The sequence below is a fragment of the Ictidomys tridecemlineatus genome (genome assembly GCF_052094955.1).
Source record: "Ictidomys tridecemlineatus isolate mIctTri1 chromosome 5 unlocalized genomic scaffold, mIctTri1.hap1 SUPER_5_unloc_3, whole genome shotgun sequence".
Lineage (NCBI taxonomy): Eukaryota > Metazoa > Chordata > Mammalia > Rodentia > Sciuridae > Ictidomys > Ictidomys tridecemlineatus.
In genome coordinates, this window is record NW_027520956.1 from 672,999 (window position 1) to 685,407 (window position 12,409).

At 45.2% G+C, this 12,409-nt stretch overlaps 1 pseudogene; it reads left to right on the forward strand.

Annotated features, from left to right (window-relative positions):
* The first annotated feature begins 2,412 nt into the window (after positions 1-2,412).
* LOC101966120 (prostacyclin synthase pseudogene) lies at positions 2,413-6,575 on the forward strand (annotated as a pseudogene).
* Positions 6,576-12,409: the final 5,834 nt, after the last annotated feature.

Sequence of the window (12,409 nt, forward strand, 5' to 3'; positions counted from 1 at the left end):
AAAAAAAATGAAGACAATGATTTATATTCTCTCTCAGAAATAGAAGAACAGAACATTTCCCAAATCATTTCATGGGGCTGTATGCCAAAACAAGATAAAGTCATAAGTAGAAAAAATATGTGCTGACCAATATCTTTCAGGAACATAAGATTTTTAAAAATTCTCAACAAAAGTATTAGCAAACAGAATCTAGCAATACATAATAACAATTCTACACTAAGACCAAGTGATATTTACTCCAGGTGTGCAAGGCTAGCTCAACATTCAAAATATAGTTAAAGTAATTAACTCATCAATAAAACTAAAAAAGAAAAATCATTTGATCATATAAACAGGTCCAGAAAATGCATCTGACAGACTTAATGCTCATTCATGACTAAAACTTTCAGGAAACTAGGAACACCATGGAAATTCCTCAACCTGATTTAAAAATCTATCAAAAACAAAACAAGGAACCCAACAGTAATGTTATACATAATGTGAACAACTGAGTGATTGCTCCTATTATCAGGAAGATGGCATGAATGCCTCATCTTATTGTTCCTGGATTCTTAGCTAATGCAGTAAAACAACAAAATTTAAAAATAAATAAATAAAAGGTATACAAATTTGGAATAAAGAAATTAAATGAATGAAATGAGAACCTCATTTTATATTTCAAAATAACTAAAAATAAGTTTAAAATGTTTTACCACAAAACACTTATATTTGAAATATAAAATGAGTTTCTCATTTCATTCTTCTACATATGTTATCCAGTTTTCTCAAAACCACTTGTTAAAAAGGCTGTGTTTTCTCCAATGTATGTTTCTGATATCTTGTCAAGGATCAGATGACTGTACATATGGAGATTCATCTCTGTGTCTTCTATGGTATTTCACTGGAGGGCTTGTCTGTTTTGATACCAGTATCTGGTAACAATCATCAGTTTACTCTCTACTTCTATGAGTTAAACTTGAAGACCTAAATTTAAACATAAGACATTTATAAAATAACATCAGAAAGTGTCTAGGTGACCTTGAATTTGACAGTGGTTTTTAAAATTTAATAGCAAAATATAATCCATGAAAGAAAATACTGGTAAATTGGAACTTTGATAAAATGAAAAACTTTAAGAACCTGGAAGGCTGAGGTGGTAGGAGTGCATGAGTCCAGTAGTTTAAGACAAGCCTGGGCAACATAGTGAGATACCATCACAAATAATGCATGAATCAATCAACTAATCAATCAATCAATAACTAATGCTCTGAAAAAAATGTTGAAAGAATAAAGAAAGAAATAATAGAATGGGAAAATATATTTTCACAACAAATATCTTATTAAAACCTGCATCCAAAATATAAAAGTAACTCCAAAAATACAATAATAAGAAAAAAACACAATTAGTAAATGGACTTTAAAAAATCTGAAAACCAATTTTACCAAAGGAAATCTACACATGTAAGGGGGGTCCGGCGGATCATCGGAGGGAGAGACCACACAAGAGACTTACTCCATGCAATTGGCAAAAGGGGATTTATTGGGGATCCATTCCAGCGCGCTGGGACTCTGTGCCCACTCATGAAGGGAGAGCAGCCCAGAGCCCAGAGCAGAGTTCAAGCGGAGCTTAAGTACACTTTTTGGAGAGGGTGGGGGGCTTTGCATACATCAGAACAAATCATCACGAGGCACGGGAAAATTGAACAACAACCCTGAGTCAGGATTAGTGCATACATTGGCGGGAACAATCAGGGCAGTAGTGATTGGTGCTCCTAGGTGGGGTACACATTCAAACTGATTGGTTTAGGTCCTGCAATGCCTATGTGCCAAGCAACTTGGAACCCTTAGCTATTAAACAACCAGAAAGTCAGTGGAAATATTTACTGGGCAGTTCCAGTATTGTCCTAACAGCTACAGGGATTACAAGTTTTGGGGGTAGCAGAGGGACTCTAACAATACTAGTCTTTTACTTTTTAACCCAATCCCTGCACTTTGGAAACTTTAGGATGCCTGGTCTTTTACACTTTAACTCAGGCTCTGCGGCTTAGAATCAGCTTGGAAATTTTACCTTTACACATATAGAACAAAAGCTTATGAAAAACTACATAATACCATGTGTCATTAGGGATTTTCAACATGATACCACTATGCCACAATTAAAATGGCTATTTTTTTAAAAAAAAATTACAATATCAAATACAAGTGAGAGTATTAAGTAAAAGGAACTTTCATGTGTGTTTGGTCAGAATGAAAAATGGTACATTCACTTTGGAAGACCACTCTGAAGTTTCTTGAAAAGACAAACATATCGTCCGCTCCACTTGGCCCCGGGCGGGGGCGGGGGCCGGGGCCGTCCCTGGGGCTGCGGTGAGGTCTAGGGACCGCGGGGCCGCGGTGCGCTGCCTACCTGGAGGGACCGCGACCGCCGCTGCCATGTCCTGGGCCGAGCTCCTCGGCCTCCTGGCCGTGCTGCTGCTGCTGCTGCTGACCCGCCGGCGCACGAGGCGACCTGGGGAGCCTTCCCTGGACGTGGGCAGCATCCTCTGGTTGGGCCACGCCTTGGAGTTTGGGAGAGACGCCTCCAGCTTCCTCGCTAGGATGAAGGAGAAGCACAGGGACATCTTTACCGAGCTGGTGGGGGGCCGGCACGTAACCGTGCTCCTGGACCCCCACTCCTATGAGAGGGTGGCGTGGGAGCCGCGCTTCCCGGCCGCCTTCCTCATGGAGAGGATCTTCAACGTGCAGCTCCCGCACTACAGCCCCACTGAGGAGAAGGCCCGGATGAGACCGACATTCGTCCACAGAGACCTGCAGGCGCTCACGGAAGCCATGTTCACCAACCTCCGCTCCGTCTTCCTGGGCGACGCCACTGGAAGGGGCCAGCAGCTGGCGGGAGGTGGACCTCCTGGACCTCTGCTATGGCTCTCCGCTCAGAGCCGGCTACCTGACCCTGTATGGAGTGGAGGCGTCCCCACGCACCCAGGAGAGCCAGGCCCAGGACAGAGCCCACTTGGCCAACGTCTACCACACCTTCCGCCAGCTGGACGCAAGGCTCCCTGTCAGTGGGGGATAAGGACTGTGTGTGCAGCGTCAAAGCCCACCTGTGGAAGCTGCTGTCCCCCGTCAGGCTGGCCACGCGGGCCCAGCGGAGCAGCTGGCTGGAGAGCTACCTGCGGCACCTGGAGGAGCTGGGGGCGTCGGAGGAGATGTAGGCGCCGGCCCTGGTGCTGCAGCTGTGGGCCACACAGGGAAACATGGGGCCTGCTGCCTTCTGGCTCCTCCTCTTCCTCCTCAAGAATCCCGAGGCCCTGGCTGCTGTCCGCGGGGAACTCGAGGGCGTCCTCTGGAGAGCAGAGCAGCCCGGCTCACAGATGACCACCCTCCCGCAGGAGGTCCTAGACAACATGCTCGTGCTCGACAGCGTGCTGGATGAGACCCTCATGCTCACAGCTGCACCCTTCATCACCCGGGAGGTGGTGGTGGACATGGCTATGCCCGTGGCCGATGGTCGGGAATTCTCTCTTCGACTTGGTGACCGCCTCCTCCTCTTCCCCTTCCTGAGTCCCGAGAGAGACCCTGACATCTACTCGGATCGCGAGACGTTAAAATACGACCTGTTCCTGAACGCCGACGGGTGGGAGAAGAGAGACTTCTACAAGGACGGGAAGCGGCTGAAGCACCCCAGCATGCCCTGGGGGGCGGGCCACAACCAGTGCCTGGGCAGAGGTTACGCCGTCAGCAGCATCAAGCAGTTCGTGGTCCTGGTGCTGACGCACTGCGACCTGGAGCTGATCCGTGCAGACGTGGAGGTCCCCGAGTTCGACCTCAGCAGGTACAGCTTCGGCCTGATGCAGCCGGAAGTCGACGTGCCTGTGCGATTCCGCGTCCTGCCCTGACCTGCGCGGCTCTGCCTTGCTGCAGGGCATCGCCCTCTCCTGCTGCTCCAGAAGCTGTGTCCACTGAGGGGACGAGGGGCGGGAGCTGCGAAGGACACAGCAGGAAAGACCGCAGAGGCTCGGACCGCTGCAGACCTCAAGCCGCAGCTGGACTCCTCCTCCCCGGCTCACCTTGCTCCTGTCACCTGGTGATGTCCCCTGAAGCTAATCCAGACAGGGCAGGGCCATGAGTCCTGCTGCCAGGCCCCCAGCTCCACGGTGGTCCCTGTCCCAGCCCTTGACAACTAGTGTGGTCCAGGCGAAGCCGGTCAAAGCAGATGCTGGCCTGGAGAGGCCCCTTGGACCCAGCAGTGTGTCCACAGCGCAGGCTCTGTCCTGATTGCTAAGGCGTCCCTCAGGACTCCTCCCTCCCTGGGTGCTCCACTCACTGGACAGAGTCCCCCCACCGTCCACGGGACACCTGAGAGACAGAAGGATCTCCGAAGAGCGGACAGCCGGGTGTGGTCCCTAGGCCCCGCGGAGCGCTGGGCTCTGGGAGAGTCCTCTGATGTGGGCTTCCCTGCCTCGGGGACCAGGAGACAGGCCCCAGGTGGCTGAGGAGCCAGCGCACGAGAGGGGCTGAGCTCCTGAGCCGACCCCTGCTGCTGCACAGTCCACCGCAGGCGGTTTCCCTGGCTGACACTTCAGAGAACCTGGACTTGGTTTTAGTCTGAATCCCTCCGTCTGCGGGAGAGGCAGTCTGACGTCCAGCTCTCCTGACAACCGGGCGCTCTGGCCACAAGGGCGCTCCGCATGGCATCGCGCAGGAGCCAGCCCTCTGCCTGGCCGGTCCTGGGCTCTGCTCCCCCAGCGTCGGGCTCAGTTGGCTCTGCCTCTTGGTACCTTCTGGCCCCGAGGGCATCCAAGTCTGAGGCCGTCTGGCTCTTAGAAGTGACGTCACGGAGCTGGTGGGAACCAGCCGACAGACCTGCCTGCACTAGCCTTTGAACAAGCAGGTCGGTGAGGAAACCAACACTTGCCTCAGTTTTAAGGAAAAACGACGTCAGAAAAGCAGCCTGCGAACCCTGATGGTGGCCGCAGGTGTTATCGACAGCAGGTTCTGCTTATCGGATGCCCCTGGAGTGCTGTGACGCGCGAGGAGACATGGATTTCTATTCCTTACAATGTCTCTGTGAAGAGAGGACGGTGATGCCCTCTTTGTACATGGGAAAGTAGGCTCAGAGAGGTGCAGTGGGTTTCCTGGGGATCACACAGCTCATCAACTGGTCGAACTGGGACCACACTTCTTGTTCTAGGAGTAAATGGTGGATGGGCTCATGTTCCTCAGGGTCCGGGGCTGGTGGGGTGCCATTCTGTCTAGCCTTGGAGTGCCCAGAGCCAGAGGCTTGAGTGTGCATTCATACCCTGAGCCCTAGACAGAGACACAAAGCTAGTCATCTGGCTTTAGGTGGACAGGAGAGGCCCAAGGGGTCCGTCCCTTCCTGGAGCAGTGCGGGGTGTGGGGCTTCCCCAGCCCTCTGTCGCCAGGCAGCCCCGGATTCCCAGACAGAAGGTGTGATTGGCAGGAGGCTGGATATCCCCGGGGAGACCCATCTCCACGCCTGGGTGACCCACCGCCGCCTGCTTCTTAACTCTGCAGGAAATCAGAGCCGGCAGCCTCCTGTGGGAGGACTGCCGGTTTCCATGGCAACACTCGCTGCCGCCTCGCTGCTGCGGGGAAGGAAGGAGGCCAGCGGAAGAGCCTGGAGCTCCCCGGCTGCAGCCTGGGTTGCAGCCTGGCGTGTGCGCGGGGAGGACCTACTGACTCCCCCCAGGCTGGGCCGGGCTGTCCCCGAGGCTGGGTTCTCCCCTGCCTTCAAAGAAGGGCCGGTCCTTCCTCCTTGGAGCAGGTCATGGGAACGGCTCCAGGAGAAGAGGCTCCCCCCGCGGCCCAGGCACTGGAGCGGGGGTTAAATGCTCTTGCTTCACTCTTTAGAATTTTTCTCGACTTTTCTTTTCTCCCTTTTTTTCCTTTTAGTAAGTGTTAAAGAATGGGGAGAGATGGCGGCACAGTGCTGGCTGCAGGGCTAGGAAGGCCCGGGTGTCGCTCTCCTCCTGCCTCCCGGGAACCGCGGGCTGCAGGCGTGGAGAGGAGTCCTCAGCCCTGTCCTTGCTGGCTGTTTCTCTTTCTTCTTCTTCTTTTTTTTCCTTTCCTGTATTTTAAGTTGCAAATATTCTCCTTTAGACAGACTCACTTTTTAAATTTAAATTTGTCTTCCAGTTGCTGCCAGTATTGGCCAGCCAGCGCTCACTGCCCAAAATAGAAAACGGCTGAAAAAGAACGGGACTGGGAGGGGATGCGGCAGGGGCTGGGGACGGGCTGCAGCCGTGGCTGAGGCCCAGAGCCGCGCAAGGCCAGGGCTGCCCGTGGGCGGCCACTTCTCCCTGGTGAGCACATATGGTCTCCGGCTGAGGAGCAGGACTGTCCCATGAGGGGCCTCGCAGGGGCATGTGCTCCACCAGGGGGCGCCACTCACAGCAGCTGGCTTCGCCACCTGCCCCTCTCCAGACAGGCCCCCAGGGGCAGCGGTCTCGCCTCAAGTAACTGACTTGGATGTTCCTGCTGTCTTAGTAAACACCGCGTTTCACGAGTGCACGACTGCTAGGCCTTCCTCGTTTAATAAAGATTCTATTTTCATAAAAAAGAGACAAACATACAAACATAGTTTTACTTTAAAATCCAGCAATTTTATGCCTAAGTATTTCTCTTAATGAGTCAAAAATTTATGTTCACACAAAAGCCTGGAAGGTTTGTTCATAATCGCACAAAATGGGAAGCAACCTAGATGTCTCTGTCCTGGTTAATAGATGAACACAAGGTAATTCATCCATACAACAGAATATTATTCAGCAATAAAAATTAATGAGGTATCAGTCCATAAAAAGACATGAAGGAATCATAAGTGTATACTGGTAAATGAAAGATGGTAGTCTTAAAAGGCTATATACTTGAAAGTTCCAACTATATGACATTTTGGAAAAGGTAAATCTGTACAGACAGTTAGAAAAATCAATGGTTACCAGGAATTTAGGAGGAGAGAGAGGAAGAATGAATAGGTACCGCACTAATGCAACAGTCCTGTATCTATAAAAGAAATTGAAATTAGGAGAAAGTATGTGAGGTAGAAGGGTGGGTATGGTGTAGATACATGTCACTGCATGTATTATCTGCCCGATTAGTTTGTATGGATAAGACATTCACCTTAACACAGCAGAAAATAAAAATAAATAAGAAATGAATGAAGTTGGAGAAAAAAGAAATATCAGCTTAGAAATCAATTAAATAAAACACTTCTAAAAATGGGGGTAATCTATAAAAACAAAAGCTGGTCCTAGAAGAAACAAAATAACCTTGATAAATCTCTAGAAGAATGACAAGGAAATTTAAGAATAGACACAAGTTACCAATATTAGGAATGAGAGGCATTATATCACTAAATATTCTAAGGATATTAAAGAAAAGTCATCTGGTCCTGGTGGCACATTCTTGTTATCCCAGTGGCTCAGGAGACTGAGACAGGGGAATCACAAGTTTGAGGCAAGCCTCAACAACTTAATAAGGCCCTAAGCAACTTAGTGAGACTCTGTTTCAAAATAAAAAATGAAAAGAGCTAGGGATGTGGATCAGTGGTTAAGCACCTCTGGGTTCAATGGCAAGCACCTAACCCTATGCCAAAAGAAAGAAAGGAAGGAAGGAAGGGAGGGAGGGAGAGAGGGAGGGAGGAAGGAAGAAAGAAAAAGAAGGGTAAAAAAACCTCAGAAAATATTATGAATTACTTTATGCCAATAAATTTGACAACTATGATAAAATGAATAAATTCTTTCAAAGTTAAGAATAAACCAAAACTTAACGCAAGAAGAAATAGATTTAGTCAATAGTCTTGTATCTATAAAAGAAATTGAAATTGTAGTTAAAAACCCTTCTACCAATAAGAATCCAATCTCAGGTGGCAACAATATTGAATTCCAATTATAAAAGAAGTAATGCAATTTTACACAAAACTATAAAGAAAGATGAAGAGGGAGTGCTTTTCAACTCATTTAATAAGTCCAGCATTATTCTTATCAAAAAAATTTTAAAAAACAAACAGGAAAGAGCATTGCAAGAGAATAGTACAAACTAAGATCACTAATTCCCTAATGATCCCCCTACCCCCAGCAGTGCACCATGATCTTGGATGCACAAATTCTAAGCAAAACTTAACAAAGAAAATTCAACAACATATGAAATACAAAAGTTTTACATACTGATGAAATGTTGATTTAACATTCCAAAATTGATCAATATAATTTCCCATATTAATAACCTAAAATTACATATATATGTAATATGCATATACACATATATTCATAAAACCACCTCAATAAATGTATAAAAGTATTTTTTCCCATAACCCAATATTAACTTCTGTTTAAAAGTTTTGGCAAACTAGGAACAGAAAAAGGTCCTCAGTCTGACAAAGGGAATCTATTAAAAACTTACCAGAAACATAATACTTAGTGACAATACTTAACCACATCCTCAGGAACAAAAGGCGTTTTGTCCATAACATTTCTTTCCATTTGCTACTAAAGATTCAGTGGATGTACTCAGTGAAGGGAGAAAAAAAATATTAAAAAGCATACTAACGAAAAAGAAAAAAATAAAATTAACTTTATTTGGAGTAAACATGATCACTTATATTAAAAATCAGACTGAATCTTTTAAAAACTTCTAGAACATACACATAAAAAATCAATTGTATATATAGTAGACATGAACGTTCATAAATAGAAATTTTAAAATGATGTCATTCTGTTGTGACCCAATCGCTCAGAAAACACTCTCAGTCCAATTTTTGTCCAAACTGGAGAGTCTTTATTTAGCTACCTGGCAACTGCTCCCTGCAGGACCCAAACTGTATCTGCCAGGAACAGCGCCTGGTCCAAGTTCTATGGGGTTCATAAGGGGAAAAAATCACATCCTCTAAAATGTACGTGCACACAGAAGCTAAAGTTAGCAATCAGCCAGCCAACGCATATAACTACATTCTTATTCCGAATACATCTAGTACAAAAATAACTTGTACAAAAAAATAAGTTATATAACTAGGGTTACATCTAGGTCACTATGGTGGAACTTCAAAATGGAGTCACTCAGTCTAGGCTTTTGTTGTTGGGGTTTTTTTTTTTTGTTGTTGTTGTTGTTGTTTGTTTGTTTGTTTTAGTTGTCAGAAGACTATTTATATGTCTCACACATGCTAGGTAAGCGCTCCACCACAGAACCAGAACCCCAGCCCAAGGCTAACTTCTGTTAAATACAGCCAGGATAACTTAACATTACTTATCCTGTGATCTTACCTTGCCATAGCTATTAACCTCCTACATTTTATAGGGTGCTTACTGAGCTGAGCCATAATCTAGGTTGAGTTTTAACAATTCAAAAAAGCATCAACAATATAAAATGTGTAGGAATAAATTTTACAAACAGCATTCAATGAAAGACGGCAGGTGGGACTCACAGCGCAGGTGCAGGCGCGCCTACCCACGAGGTCCCCTTGCAGCTTTCCTAAAAGTGCATGGGCTGCAGGGTGCTCTGGGAAGAACCGATGAGCTTGACTGAGGCCCACTGCTGGACGTCGCTGCCAGTGCTCTGTTTCCTATTTGGTTGCAGTGTCCTTTGGATCCTGCTTCTGTCCTTGAAGTGCAGAGTGCTGCGGAAGGATGCAGAGCAGGAGTCGCAGATTAGGGCAGAGATCCAGGATATGCACCAAGAGCTTTCCACGGTCAACATGATGGACGAGTTTGCCAGATTGGTTCGAAATGAATCATATGTCTAAATATTAAAGATAAAATAATATTATTTCCAGAAGAAAAAGGGAAAAATTTTTGAGATCTTAAAGTAAGCAAATATTTCTTGCATAGAACTCCAAGATAATAAAACACAGAAGAAAGGAAATCCATAAACTAGAATTTACCAAAATTAACATTTCTACTCTTTCACAGAGCATTTATGATTAAGAGAATAAAAATAGTAGATATGATTAGAGAAAATACTTGCCAATAACAAAATAATAGATGAAGAACTCTTAGAATCCAATAATAGGAATCAAACAAACATTTTAAAAAGCTACTAGGATTTGAATAGTCACTTCACAGTAGAAAATAAAAGAAAATGCCTATCAACATCAAAAAGATTCTTGGCTTCATAGTCAACGGGGAAGATGCAAACAAAATGCACAATGGATACAACTACACACCTACTAGAATGGCTGAGGTTTAAAGGAGTGATGATTGCAAGAGTTTATTGGCAATAACCCTGAACTGGAAACAAGTAAAAGAGGTCAGCCTGGGCAACTTAGCAAAGTTAAATTAAAATTTAAAAATTGTTAACTACTATACAGGAGACTAGAATTGAGTGCAAGAACAGGGAAAAATCACAGAATTATCATGCAGGATGAAGAAAACCTAACTAAAATAATAATACATACTGTGTGATTCTGAACCGGATCCCATTTAAAATTAATAGCAACTTCCTGCAAACTGCTTTTCTGCATCTCGAATTTGCTCATGCTGAGAATAAAAAAAAAAAAAAAAAAAAAAAAAAAAAAAAAAAAAAAAAAACTACCTGACCCCTGTGCTGGCCAGGCACCAAGGGGTGGGCTAAACAAAGCCCACTCAGTCTACACATATACATCACTTGCCTGGCTTTAGATCTTATAAAATGTAACAGCTTCTGTGTGAACAGCAGAAAAACAATCTAGCTGCTTCCCCGAATTCATCTAACTGCATAGAATTCATCTTTCCTTTTATATTGTTTGCTTATTTCTTATATGGGCAGGAGGTTCACATCCAACCAGCAGTGATCCAGGCAGGTTCCCTGGTTTGGGTGCCCAAACAATTCTATTTATTTAAAAATTTTTCGAATTATACACTTGTAAAATATGTAATTTATTGCTAGTAAATTACATCTAAACAAATCTATTAGAAAATAAATTTGTTACCATAACAACAAAAAAAATGAAGGGTCATGATGTGCCTCAGGGGTAGAAAGCCTTCTCAGCCTGTAGAAGGCACTGAGTTAGATACCAGTATTATGGAAATTTTCAAAAATGTGAAAATATTAGGTTGTTATAGACCAAGGGCCCACTGTGGAGACAGGGCAGCCAAGGCTATCTTAGGTTACTGGTTCTTGTGATCATACCAAAATGGTTTCAGAAATGTCAGAGTAGCAGACGTGAGTTTATTAGAAGAGTTAAGAAAAAGGAAAGAAGGCAGCACTCTCAAAGGAGAGAGTGGGTCCTCTCAGACAAGAGACAGACAGTATGTACCTCCTACCTTCCTGTATCATTGGAGTTCCCAGGGAATTTGTCAGAGAGTTCTGCCAGGTCTACCTCTTAACTTTTGAATGATGCAGGATGACACCAGACTTTCAAGTCCCCACTGTACATAGTTTTACCAGTACATGGAAGGGAGATTTCTAATCAATTCAAGGCAAATCTGGGTCATTCTGACCTACCCTGACTGGTTCTAATTATCATATTTCCCTGAACTGTGGAATCTGGTATGTGTAAAGTTCATATCCATCCAATCCCAGGGTAACTTGTGTTCACCTTTTTGGCAAGGAGAAGCTTCTCTTTGGGCCTACATTTCTCTAGTAGGTAACCAGTTGTTTGCCCCAGACTGTAACATGTCCTATTCACTTAAGCCAGACAGATCTGCAGGTAAATTGCTTTTTATCTGCAATAAACCATATGGGGTTTAACACAGGAGGTCCTACTTATAGAATTATCCCTTTAACCTTATGTACCCACCTCTCAAGTGTGTTTGTTACCTATCAAATTGATAAGCACTACTGTTTTTCCTGAGTTTAAATTCCCCAAAAAAACTTCTTAAAGGTATTTGTAGCTCTTCTAATATTTTTTTTCGGTGAAACATTCCCAATTGTCTTGTTTGCTGTAAAAATGAAACAGCAAATGGATAAAACAACTCATTCTGCTCATTCTTTGTGTCACAGGCACAGCTGAAAGCAGGCAGCTAGGAAGAGTGAAGAGCAGGACTGCAGTTCAAAGCACCCTCCTTTACCCTTTCCCATGCTGTCTATTGTCATTAGCAGCCTCACCCCTGAGGGGCCAGCTCAGACAGTGCAGCAAGTTGTTGCTGAGGGCCATTACCAAGTAGGAATGACGCATCGAAATTTCCTTGCCAAGCGTACCCCATGCTGCTTAGAGGACATTTGATGGGACATTGCATGCATGCTTTAATAAGGTGACCTTGCTCAAGGACCAAGGCGGATCCGGGTTTAGAGCTGATCAGGTTTGAGGAAGTAACCGGCTCCTTGAGTTTAAGGTGTTGCCAGTTTAAGATAATGGGTTTTAGGGAAGTTAGAGGTTGAAGATTATTGCTGGGATTAGGGTGTTCCTGTTGCTTGTTCCCGTTGAGTTCTCGTGAGATTAAAATGGGATTTGGAGAGAGCCTCGTGGAGTAGGTGAATTGTGCGGGAGACGGCAGAACGC